Source organism: Clupea harengus, chromosome 15 (assembly GCF_900700415.2).
Source record: "Clupea harengus chromosome 15, Ch_v2.0.2, whole genome shotgun sequence".
NCBI lineage: Eukaryota > Metazoa > Chordata > Actinopteri > Clupeiformes > Clupeidae > Clupea > Clupea harengus.
In genome coordinates, this window is record NC_045166.1 from 10,471,614 (window position 1) to 10,483,777 (window position 12,164).

The following is a 12,164-nucleotide window of genomic DNA, read 5'->3' on the forward strand; positions in this document are numbered from 1 at the left end:
AGTGCTGTGATTGATCGGGAAACAGGTCTCATTCTCATTCAAAAATACGTTTTAACTGATTAAAAAAAAGGATTGTGGGATTTGTAGTCCAATCCCACTCCCTCTCAGGTTGAACAATAATTGCTGATGATCCAACAATGCTGTATAAAGGGCATGAATTGATGGCCTAAAGCATGTTGACTCAGATGGTCACAAACGCAATAGGCATTAGTGCCTAGCACTGGCTAATTCAATTTACTTCAGGGGGCTTACTGCTCTAGGCTTCAGTTTATTGACAACTGACTTGTAAAGCCTAGTGTTATTCCCATCCTTAGCTAGCATTACCTGTTCACTTTACCCCATCCCTCCCTCCATCCATCCATCCATCCATCCATACTTCCTCTCTCCGAGACTCATGAATGCACTTCGGTGGGCTGAGTACACTTAGAGGATTTAGCGTAGTTAAATTATCAGAGGCCTGACCTTTGGTATTTGAAGGCGGACACTGAACGGCTTCTGGATTTACTCCATGGGTGTAACAGATGCTGCAATGGTAGGCTGTCGTAGTTCCTGCCGAGGCTTCCCAGATTCACAAATCCTCACTGTCTGTTTTGAAGAATGTGAGTGGTGAATACAAATTGAGGCACGTGTGGAAGGACGCCCCAGTTTCAGGGACTAAAATGGCTCCTTCAGGAGGACCCAAGAGGGACAATGCGGCTGACATCTCTTAATACATCATGATGTGACAGGCAAGAAAATGGCACCACTAAACGAAAAGGTAGTAGAACAGGTGCATGGCCTCTATTTCTTTCTAGCAATATATCTTCAAAGGAATATGCCAAGAGCTGTTTGAATGATCACAATAGAAAAGACTGGTTTTGTCTACAGTTCCTAGTTGAACACATTTATTCATTTTCTTTTTAGATATTTAAGGACAGTTAGACCAGAAAGATTAATTATGAGGCACAGATATGAGAATGAAATTCTCCTTATTGACAATTAGATTAAGTATCATTAAAGATTGCCATTGGATCTCAGCACCATTGATTTCATTTGACTGTGTGCTTCTCTGGAGCCGGTTCGTTTTTCCTGAGGTGCAGGTCTGCGACACGTGCAGCAGCATCTGCTTCTGACGCCGCATGTTGTGTCACATGACTCTAAATTATTCAGTGCGGAGGTGAGGGGTAGGGGACTGTGGGAGGTGGAGGGAGGAAGAGGATGAGCAAGCAGCACAGCTCAGCTCAGCTGGAGAGAAGGGAGCAGGAGATGTGGGGGAGGGGTGTCTGTGTGTGTCTGTGTGTGTATAGAGAGAGAGAGGTATAATGCATGGACCTAGTCTTGAGTCGCATGTAGAGGCTCAGCTCAGCTGGAGAGAAGAGAGTGTGTGTGTGTGTGTATGTGTGTTTGTGTGTGTGTGTGTGTGTGTGTGTGTGTGTGTGTGTGTGGAAAGGGAGAGATGTTGCATGGGCCTACCCTTGAGTCGCATGTAGAGGAAGCCGTGCTTGTATAAGCCCCCATAGGATGGCCATCCATCAGAGAGCAGCTGGCCCATATCCAGCCAATCAGACACTGAACACTCTGAGCTGATCAGGCTCATTCTGCAGCCCTTGCTGCAGCAGCAGCAGCAGCAGCAGCAGCCTCTGCAGTCTTGCACTGGGCACGCCTCTACCTGTGGCGCTGGGTGTGAGCCAGCTAGCATCCCCTTTTTTCTCCCCACACAGACGTCCCTTATGCAGAGCACCATCGCCCTCATACTCCATCACATCATCACATATTTGCACAGGCTGAAGAACTGTCTTCTAAATGTATGACATTGCATACCTATATGAAGGACCTAGCTATCGGAACATGACATTGCATACCTATATGAAGGACCTAGCTATCAGAACATGACATTGCATACCTATATGAAGGACCTAGCTATCAGAACATGACATTGCATACCTATATGAAGGACCTAGCTATCAGAACATGACATTGCATACCTATATGAAGGACCTAGCTATCGAAACATGACATTGCATACCTATATGAAGGACCTAGCTATCAGAACATGACATTGCATACCTATATGAAGGACCTAGCTATCGAAACATGACATTGCATACCTATATGAAGGACCTAGCTATCGAAACATGACATTGCATACCTATATGAAGGACCTAGCTATCAGAACATGACATTGCATACCTATATGAAGGACCTAGCTATCAGAACATGACATTGCATACCTATATGAAGGACCTAGCTATCGGAACATGACATTGCATACCTATATGAAGGACCTTAACTTTCAGAACATGACATTGCATACCTATATGAAGGACCTTGAGGACGTAGAAGCTTTCCTGGCATGCATTCATAAGCAGATTTAGTGAGGGAACAGGACGTTTATCATCTTGCTCAGGGTGAAATGAAGATGGGTCAGTGTGCTTGTGTGACTTTTACTGAGGCAGGGAATGAAGGGAGGGAGGAGGGAGGCAAACCTTGCATCGTTCCTTTGTCCTTCCCCCTGCTCTGTCAGGGAGATGCTTTGCAAATACTTGAGCATTGTGCTCTACTGTATAACCTCATGAGACAACCAAGGTTTAAAACACAGTTCAGAGAAGCCACACAAGACTTCCAGGGCAGTACACTAGGATGATGAGAAAGAGACTGACATATTTCGCCCGACTGTCATTCTAATTTCTACAGTTAAATGCAGTCTGTCCACCGCCTTTTTCACCAGTCAGGTTGGAGTTGCTTCAGAGGGGGGTAGTGGGGATGTAGTGCTGACGAAGGGTGAAGGGAGGAGGCTGTGTGTGTGTTGTGGAGGCGGTTACAGGACTTGTAGTTAAATAGATGTAACCAACGTTCTTCTGTGTACTTTGCAAGGGACATCAATGATGCCTTCTAGTATGGATACTAATAAATACTAATAAAATGCATGAACACATCTGATGCCCTTCATTTATTTAATGGTTGTAGAATAATTACAACATTTCAGCCACCACTGGTTTATTTATTTCCCATTTTTGGTTTGGTGAGGAACACATTGTCCGTTGTAATGAATGTCCATTCTAATATTTGTAATTCTGTGGGCATCCCCTTGGTGACGTGTGTCCAAATAGATGCAGACCCCATGCATATTCAGGGTGTTCGAGAGTAGAAACCAGGGATTAGTACAGGCCTTCTTGAATATGGTGGATATGGAGTCATGTTTAACTGCAAGACACTGTATAACAAGTGCAAGAAAGATTAGAGAGGTTAGAGAGAACCTTCAGTTGGGTTCTGTTCTTGGATCAGTTGGGCTCTGTTCTCGGATCTCTAACAGCTCGGGGAATACAACAGGCCCTGTGGTGGGTTTTGATGGTTGCCACTTTAGAGGAATCTCAACGACTCCCCAGAGACTGACCCCATCTCTAACTCCATCTTGTCTCTGTGTCTGTCTGACTCGGCATACGCTTCTCTGCTGTGCAAATCTGTCACCTTCCCTGCCCCCTCCGTACCATTTGAAATTAAAACACGCCACACCCATTCGACCTCTCGCCTGCAGCCATGTTTGTCTGCCTCGGCTGACCGGCAGAGCCATCCTAGATAGGAGAATCATGGTCACTCTTGCGTACCCAAAACACCAGCCCGCAGAAGTGACTGTCACTCAGCCATCTGACTCGTGGGCGTAACGTAACGTGACATAATGTTTTGGGCAGGTCCACTGAGCTGTTTATCTGAATATGGGATAGATGTCTCACAGGGTGTAGAGAGGGTGGTGGTTCCTAGAGATTTTGGCCACTGGGAGACACACACCAGGGGTGACGCGTTACCAGATGTGCCCAGAGGAATCCTGGGATACGAGGTGTGGTGGATCCTAGAGAGGGCCTAGAGCCGTTCAGTCAGGAGAACTCCCAGAGCCCCATCAGGGGGTGAGCAGGGTGCTGACAGATAGAAGCAGTGGTGCTCCACACGTGTGTTCCGTGTCGTCTTGTGATCTTACGTGCTGCTGAGCCATCACACATGAGTAGAGAGAAGGCAGAGAGGACTCTGTGTGTGTGTGTGTGGGGGGGGGGGGGGGGGGGGGGGGTTGTCTGTGCAACATCACCTGTCATCTTATAGCCCACTGCTCTATAGCATAACAACCAGTGCAAATGCCAGACCTGTGCTTCCTCTGTCCTCAGCTTGTTGGATGGAGAGAGAGAGAGAGAGAGAGAGAGATTGCTGAGGGTTTCAATTGATGGGAATTAGCATACGTGTTCATTTTCTAAAATTGTCCAGTTTCATTTTGTCTGCTTATCCCCTGGTTTTATCTGCCTTCTCTTGTATCTGCTGCGCTGGCTGATTGCGATGAGCGTCGCTAGCCTGCCTCTGTCTCTGACGGCTGGGTGTTTGTCAACACCCTCTCTGTCCAGTGTTGATTAGCGGACCCCGCGGATGCTAATCCACTCCTGAAACTGAGTTCCTAACAGAGAGTGTGAGAGAGACACTCACTTAACAAGTCATACCTAGGCTATGTCCCTATGCTCTCTCTCTCTCTCTTTGATCAGAAGACCTTGTGACTGCTAATTTACTCCTAAAACAGCCATGTTTTTATTACCCTTTATTGTCCTACGATAGGATAGAGAGATGGAGTGAGTGTAAGAGATGATATTTGTTATCTATGCTCTACATGTACAGTGGGGAAATACTTCAAATACTTATTTGCCGCAACAAATGCAAATAAATTCATAACTGTTATAAAATGCAGTTTTCTGGATGTTTTTGTTGATATTCTGTTTCTCACTCTTAAAATAGACCTACCATTACAATTATAGATTACGCATTTCTTTGCAAGTGGCCAAACTTGCGATATTGGCAGGGGGTCAAATACTTATTTTCCCCACTGTATCTCTCCCCCTATGTGATATCTGCATCCTCTGTGCTGTATTAGCATCTTCTTCTATGGTATATCACCATCCCCTTACATTATGCTACATCAGCATCTTCTTCTATGGTATATCACCATCCCCTTACATTATGCTACATCAGCATCTTCTTCTATGGTATATCACCATCCCCTTACATTATGCTACATCAGCATCTTCTTCTATGGTATATCACCATCCCCTTACATTATGCTACATCAGCATCTTCTTCTATGGTGTATCTCCATCCCCTTACTATATGTTATATCAGCATCTTCTTCTATGGTATATTTCAGTGTCTCCCAATGCTACACTACCGTTGAAAAGTTTGGGGTTGCTTGGAAATGTCTTGACAGTTTTTTGAAAGAAAAGCAAATGGAGGATTCTTTGATGAAAACAGAGATTGAATTACACAGTTATTACTTCTAACCTTGTCAATGACCATATTTCCTATGAATTTAGCTATATTTCTTATTCAGACTCATTTCATGTATGTTTTCATGGAAAAAATTTCTAAGTGATCCCAAACTTTTGAATGGTGCAATAAAACTCAATCTGCCCTTATACTATACAGGGAAGGGGAAGCTAAAAATCCTATCAGGGAGGATGGAGTCCTGTGGCGCTAAAGCACGACAGCCTTTAATCAGAGGCAGATAAGCAGAACCGGACACTAAGAGCAGAGAGACACGGGACAGAGGAGGACATGACATGACATATCAGGACAGGACTACTGTTCCAAAGCTGTTCACCTTCAGGCCTTGGGACTCTGTTAAGCACCTTGAGACAATATAACTTCTTTATGGTGCTATATAAATATATATGAGTTATTTATAAATAATATATAAATGACATTTACATTGTGTTACAACCCCCTTGCCATAAACTACATGTTTTTTTTAAACTTAATCCTGTGGCCCGTCTCCCTCTTTATGTTGCGGTTTGTATCGAACCGGCCGTAACCTTTGTATAAAATTGAAAGTACCTTTCAAGTCAGGTTCAGCAGATTATTGACACAGTCACGACCCAAGGAGAATGACACTATTGGGAGCCTTCATCTCATCCAGGTGTGTGGGGCCCAGTGGTTTGGGCTGTTAGCCCTTCATTCACGTCAGTCGAATTTGGGAACATTTGATAAAAGCTTAGTAATGTTGGATAATGAGAGCCATGGCCCTCCCTCTCCACAGGAACAGGAAGATGTTTCTAGCACACACCGCTGAGATTACGCTGCTGTTGCTGCCCTGGCTCTGTGTGTGTGTGTGTGTGTGTGTGTGTGTGTGTGTGTGTGTGTGTGTGTGTGTGTGTGTGTGTGTGTGTGTGTGTGTGCGTGCGTGCGTGTGCAAGAGAGAGAGAGCGTCTGTGTGTGTGTGTGTGTGTTTGTGTGCATGTAAGTGGGGGGAAGCATTAGTCTGTGTCTGCTGGCATTTGCAAGTATTTGTGTGTCAGTATGCGTTTGTTGTGTCAACAGTATTTTGTGTGCGTGTGTGTGAGAGAGTGTGATGGCTCACGTGTGTGTGTGTGTGTGTGTGTGTGTGTGTGTGTGTGTGTGAGAGAGTGTGATGGCTCACATGTGGGGGTGTGAATCTCAGACACACCCTGGACAGCATAGAGACAAGCAGCAGCAGCAGCACTAGCAGACAAAGGAGGAGGAGGAAGAGTAGGAGGAAGGATGCTGTGTGCTGTTCAGTGCTGAGGGCCGGCCGCTCGTCAGAGGCGAGATCTGAGCCTCCCTCGTCCCTCTATCCCCTGCTCTCCTCCATCCTCTGCAGTGGCATTAGCAGGTGACACACACACACACACACACACACACACCATACCACACATCTCATAAACCCACCCTCCATATGCTGAGCCCTCCTTAAAGATTGCGCTCACTGATATGTGTTCATGTTATGCAGGATGTAATGATTATGATCCTATTTAACAGGGATTTTGTTTAAGATGGGTTTATGGCCATGATTCCAGTTGTCTCCGGTTATGTATTAAACTCCAGATCAGTGTGTGTGTGTGTGTGTGTGTGTGTGTGTGTGTGTGTGTGTGTGTGTGTGTGTGTGTGTGTGTGTGTGTGTGTGTGTGTGTGTGTGTGTGTGTGTGTGTGTGTGTGTGTGTGTGTGTGTGTGTGTGTGTGTGTGTGTGTGATGGAGGTTTTAGTTGTATGAGGGCCTTTGGGATATGTGTGTGTATGTGTGTGTTGGGGAGGATTTAGTTGTATGAGGGCTTTTGGGATGTGTGTGTGTGTGTGTGTGTGTGTGTGTGTGTGCGTGTGTGTTTAGCCGTCTGTGGATAAACAGAGCTCTCAGCTGCAGATGTGAGAGTGCACTCAGAGAACACGTGCGTGCGTTTGTGTTATTGCGTAATGCTGTCTCTCTCCCCCTCCCTCTCTCCCCCCCCCTCTCTCTCACACACACACACACACTCAGAGAGCCCTACACACGCACACACACACAGTCACACACTCAGAGAGCCCTACACACGCACACACACACACAGTCACACACTCAGAGAGCCCTACACACGCTACACTGCACCACGGAGTCAAGGGTGGGGGAGGGTCCCTTTGATTGGTCCGCGGCGTCAGAGCATTGACTTGAGGTCACAGAGGCAAGGCGGCACACCTGTCATCACATAAAACAGCGAGGAAACTCACTCTCCAATCCCAGAATGCACTGGGAGATAGGGATGCAGGGGATGAGGGGGTTGTCATTCAGATGGTTGGTTCAGAGGCGTGGTGAGCAAGCAGCAGGCTCCATGTGAGAGGATGCTCAAACGAGAGGATGTACTATGATTCATCGTTTCTTACACACACACACACACACACACACACACACACGTCCAATCATAAGCCTGTATACTATATATGTATATATGTGTATGTGTGTCTGTCTATCTGGCTGTCTGTCTGTCTGTATCCCTCCATCTCACTCTCTCTCTCTCTCTCTCTCTCTCTCCCTTCCTCTATGTCTCTCTCCTTCTGGCTGTCCTGTGGTGTCGGCAGATCACGGGTCGCCTGCCTCGCTTCCCTGCTGCTCCACTCAGAACCTCAACCTTTTACTGCATGGAGGAGCTCAACGGCACACACACATACACAGAGACATAGACATACACACACACACACATACACACACACACACACACACACATATCATACATTCAGACATATACGTATACACATACACAAACACACTTACTAATAGTTTGTTCATTGAGTTGTTTGATCTGTGGGTGACATTGTTCAGGATTGTTCCGGAAGGTCCATCCTGACATTCAATGTTAGACTTCCTGTTGTAGTTCTGATCCAGGGTCCTGTAACTTGGCTCAAAAGAGAGAGAGAGAGGAGTTTTGCGAGTTGGGCAGGGTTCTGTTTGTTTTGACTCCAGCTGGAAGTCTTATTGTATGTAGTTGTTAGCCGGTCATTCTGTATTGGTGGCTACTGGTGCCAGATTCATTTCATCCTGGACTGGACACTAGCTTGGGCTGTTTATTGTCTGTAAGGCCACCTCCCTCCTGAACATCAGGACAAATGCCGCCATGTTGAGTGATCTAGCCTGACTGACTCTTATTGGTCGCCTACCTGAAGTCCCTCACTCTCTCGCTCTCTTCCTCCTCTCCCTATCTCTACCCCCTCTCTCTCTCTCTCTCTCTCTCCCCCCCCTCTCTCTCACCCTCCCTTTATCTCTCTCCCTCTGCCTGTCTCCATTTCTCTTTCTCTGCATTGCTGGGTCACCTTCACACATCTGCTACCCACTTCCACTAACCCTGCGGCCCAGTGGAACTCAAGTGCTATTTTTCACCCCGTTGTGTTTAGATATGTAGGTGTGTGTGTGTGTGTGTGTGTGTGTGTGTGTGTGTGTGTGTGTGTGTGAGAGTGAGTGTGTGTGTATGTGTGTTTGAGTGTGTAGGTTTATGAGTCTTAGTTCCTTAAATAAATCAGTTCTCTTTCTGATGTTCTTCACAGTGTTTTGCTGTTTTGTCTTTCTAAAAACTGCATTTACCAGCAAGGGTGGCTTTGCTGCTATCCTGCTGCTGTTTTCAGCATGGCCTGTATAACTGTCCGTTTAACCACGCCGCTGGTCGCACGCCTCTGAGAAATCCATGAGCGCTCGCAAAAGTCCTGTAGCCATGCCACTGTAATAATAGGGTGGCAGGTCAGAATGCTGGCCTCTGTCTGCGCAGGCAAAGGAGTAATGGACGCCCAGAGGAGAGAGAGAGAGAGAGAGAGAAGAGAGGCTAATCACTCACTCACTCACTGGTGATCATGTCAGCCATGCCATCCCAGAGTTAAGGAGGCATGTGTGTGTGTGTGTGTGTGTGTGTGTGTGTGTGTGTGTGTGTGTGTGTGTGTGTGTGTGTGTGTGTGTGTGTGTGTGTGTGTGTGTGTGTGTGTATGTCATTGGAGTCATTGGAGAATCATTGGAGTCATGTCAGCCAAGCCATCCCAGAGTTAAGGAGGCATGTGTGTGTGTGTGTGTGTGTGTGTGTGTGTGTGTGTGTGTGTGTGTGTGTGTGTGTGTGTGTGTGTGTGTGTGTGTGTGTGTGTGTGTGTGTATGTCATTGGAGTCATTGGAGAATCATTGGAGTCCAGCACTTGATTGCTGTCTGGCCACTGTCCGTGTCCCTCACAGACGAAGGCCTAACGAGACACCCAGAGGAGAGGGAAAAGAGAGGAAAATCTCTAGCTCTGACTAACCCCCCCCCCCCCCCCCCCTCCTTGCCTCCGCCCCTTCCTCCTCTTCATTCATCAGCGCTCATTTGCATATGAACGCCAAGCCGCTGTATTAACCAAACATTGGATCCTTTGTTGCCATGAGAACAAAAGCCAAAAGCGATGACGTAATGATCCTCTCAACCCCCCCCTTTCCCCCCTCCCTCAGAAATCTGCCAACCCCTTCAGTCCACCCCCCCTCCTCCTCCACCAACACCCACTTCTGTGCCCAGTCGGAATGAATGGGAATAGCCGCTCCTCTTTAGCCCTCCTGCCTATGTCGTCCAGCCTAAATATCTACGCTAACGGCTAGCTATGACTGGGCACGAAACAGCACCGTTGGGGCGGCAGAGAGAGTCTAGGCCCTACAGTGATCTGTGATGGCTCATTTGGGACTTAGGACATGCAGAGGGCATTATCGTTTGAACCCCCACAGTACTACTGTGTGTGTGTGTGTGTGTGTGTGTGTGTGTGTGTGTGTGTGAAAGAGAAGCCATAAGTGTTGTTGCGTTGTCTCCCTGCGTATGTTCTGTATATGAACAGGGATACAAGAGAGAGACCAAAAATGAGAAGGAGGAAGAGAAGGAGAGACCGCGTCATGAGTGCTGGTATTTCGTCTTGGTGTCTTTTTGTGTGTGTGTGTGTGTGTGTACACGACAGCATGTGTGTACGGTCACATGACGAGCAGAGCTTACGCTGGTGTGTCTATTTGTGTACATGTTGAATTGGACAATGCTGAAGAGAGGGCGAAGCAGCCGAGATTACCCACCTGTGGAGCCAGCAGGCAGCCGTGCCCACCGAAGAGCTGCCCTCTGCCCTGAGAGAGAAAGAGAAGGAGAGGGAGAGGGGGGGGAGGGAGGGGGGGGGACATAGAAGAGAGTGGGAGAGAGAGCTATGCCCACCAGTGTGTGCCACACCTACCTACCACACCACTACGACTGTCAGTGTTTTTTTAGTGGATAGCGTTCCCTCCGCCCGAAATGATTCAAAGGTTGGAGTAAAATGCCTAGCAGTCCTGTGATGTTCTGTCTAGTCTATTTGTACCCATGTATGTTTTTCTGTCTGCTTATTTCCCTCTGTCTTTCATAATCTTAATTTTATGCAAACTACATTAAACTGTGATATATGTCTGTCTGTCTGATCTTCATATTAATCAGAAAGCTTGGCTATTAAAGGTCAAAGTCTGGACTAAACCATACAGTAGATAAGGGTTTATGGCTGCCTTAGGAGTACCTTAATGGTTCCATAAAAAAACATTTAAGTGACATTTTGCAAAGTTTTAAATATAGCACTGTAGCACTATATCAGAACCCTGTTTTGTCATCTCATGTCACTTTGACATTCACCATTGCCACACTTCGCATGATACTCTCTGCCTACGGCCCTGACACCCCTCCTTCCCCTTCCCAGTGTCCAACCTCCTCTCCTTGGTTGGATTTTTAATACCCAGAATTCATCAGTCAACCGCACCGCCCCCCCCCCCCCCCCACTACTGCAGATGGTTATGATTGGCTCTTCTGTTCCATTCCCCTCGCTCTCGTTTATTTTTCTCCTCCCTTCCTCTGTCCTCTGCTCTGAAAGTCTCCCCTTGCCTCAGCTCAGGGTAAGTCAGGTTCTAATGAAAACCTGGGGCTGCCGCCGCCACTTTGATTTGCCACACATCCCCCAATTCTCACTCCCACATCCCCCCTGTCCGCGTGAGGACCAGCAGGGCCAGGAGTGTATCCACGCTGCTGCTGGTAATAAGGGGGGTGTGAATGAGCACACAGGGCCGGTTTGGGCTGCTGTCTCGTCCAACTAGCCTGTTGTTCTGGTGTGGGCATGTTTGGCTTGTAAGGAGATGCTACTTCCTGTGTTTGCCAGAAAGTAGGGCTGATTGCCACTCTGAGGTTGCTGCTGCTGCTGCGTTTGTTGTTGTTGATGATTATGTTGTTGTTGTTGTTGATGATGTTACTCAGTTCGGTGATTTAGAGTGCTGTTCACAGAGGACTGTTGGAGCTGATCAGGTCATCGTCAGATATAAAATATATACCCCACCCCCATCCCTGCCCAGAGCAAAAGTCAGCTGACCACCCATGGGCCAATTGCGGCCCATCTCTCGGAGCTACGATGTGAGGCAATAGCTGTGCTTGCATGCTCTTTCCCCTTCACACATGCAATGGTGTTTAACACGCCAAGTGTCAAACATAGTTAGAGAGAGTTCTAGCTCCTGTGTGTGTCTGTGTGTATATGTATGTGTGTGTGTGTGTGTGTGTGTGTGTGTGTGTGTATATATGTGTAAGGGCAGAAATGGATCTTTGCAGTGGAAAATCACAGATGGCATTTCTTCCTCTAGTAACTTCTCATTTGGTGGGGCCTGGGTGTTGGTTTATGGTGGCTCCAACAAACATTCCAGAGATGCACTGTCCCAATTGTTGATTTTCCCACCCCCTGCTGAGACTCTTATCTCAAACCTATGTGTCTGGTTCTCTCTCTGTGCTTTTCCAGGCCGGATTGAAACTAGGGGCAGAGAAATTAGTGTAAGAGTGCTAAAGTGAAATATTGCATTGTAAGATGATTTCTTTGTCATGTTTGGGTTCATTTTAACAGTCTCAGTCTGAGTAGGAAAA